The following is a 1176-nucleotide window of genomic DNA, read 5'->3' as shown; positions in this document are numbered from 1 at the left end:
ACATTGAAACCAGGTGATATTGATAGTTACTAATTAGGGGAGTCACAGGCTCAATCCAGTAGGTTAGGGGGTGGTGGAGGTGGAGAAGTACTAAGTAAAATGTAATACTCTATCGTTGCTGCTGTATGTCTTTTGCTCTTGAAGAGGACCAAGGCCAGCAGCAGGGTGATGTCTTGACTTGAAAGTAAATTGGATTTAAGTGAGGCAGGGCTGTGCAAAGTCATCAGCCTCACTCTCTCCTCTAGAGAGTCATTGGAGTCCAGTGGCAAGATATAGGTCAAGATGACTGGAGATGGCCCCAGATACAGTGGGAGATCTTGGTCTTTTTAAATTAAGGTCTTTCTCGGGTCTCAGTTTGTCTGAGGCAATGCCCATTCAGTAATTAAAGGCTAGGTAAGAACTGAGGCAGAAGATGGTCTAGTTTGCCTGAAAAGAGAGGTTAGTATTTCCTTTGATAAGGATGGAAGAGGACCTAGTGGCCTTTACCACACATTTATAGTTGAGGCATTACCAACCACTCTGTGGCATCTCACCATGTAATGCTCTATATGATTCAGTTGTTAAGCACCCACTATATTCCAAGTACTGTGCTAAATGCTGTTTGTCCTTTCTTGAAGTGGACAATACCGTCAGGAAGGTGATGCCATGACTTCCAAGTGAATGGGATTTAAATGAGGAGGGCTGTGCTAAGTGCTAGGGATACAGAGAAAGGCAAATACAGCCCTTGTTCTCAAGGTACTCAGTATAGTTTGAGATAATACACAGTTATGTACAAACAAGATAGAGACAGGATAAATTGGAGATAATCAATAGAGAGAAGGCTCTACAATTGAGGGGGGTTAGGAAAAATTTCTTGTAGAAGGTGGGATTTTCAATGGGACTTGACAGAAGCCAGGGAAGCCAGAAGGAGAAGATGGGGAGGTAGAGAATTTCAGGCATAAGGGACAGCCAATGATTGTTTATTGAATGAAAGTGCAGGGAGGCAAATTTTGGCAATTTTCTTTTCTTTTTCTTTTTTTAATTTATTTATTTAACTTTTAACATTCATTTTCACAAAATTTTGGGTTCCAAATTTTCTTTCCATTTGTCCCCTCCCCCCACCCCAAAACACCGTGCATTCTGATTGCCCCTATCACCAATCTGCCTTCTCTTCTATCATCCCTCCCTTCCCTTGTC

General features: G+C 42.0%; 1 non-coding gene across 1 annotated transcript; it reads left to right on the top strand.

Annotated features, from left to right (window-relative positions):
• The first annotated feature begins 419 nt into the window (after nucleotides 1–419).
• On the top strand, nucleotides 420–544 carry LOC140530683 (U6atac minor spliceosomal RNA). Its single transcript, XR_011976108.1, has one exon. It is a non-coding gene; the product is annotated as a U6atac minor spliceosomal RNA (small nuclear RNA).
• The last annotated feature ends 632 nt before the right edge of the window (nucleotides 545–1176 follow it).

The sequence above is a fragment of the Notamacropus eugenii genome, chromosome 2 (assembly GCF_028372415.1).
Source record: "Notamacropus eugenii isolate mMacEug1 chromosome 2, mMacEug1.pri_v2, whole genome shotgun sequence".
NCBI lineage: Eukaryota > Metazoa > Chordata > Mammalia > Diprotodontia > Macropodidae > Notamacropus > Notamacropus eugenii.
The sequence above is the reverse complement of the archived record's forward strand: the minus strand, read 5'-3'. Positions and strand labels throughout refer to the sequence as shown.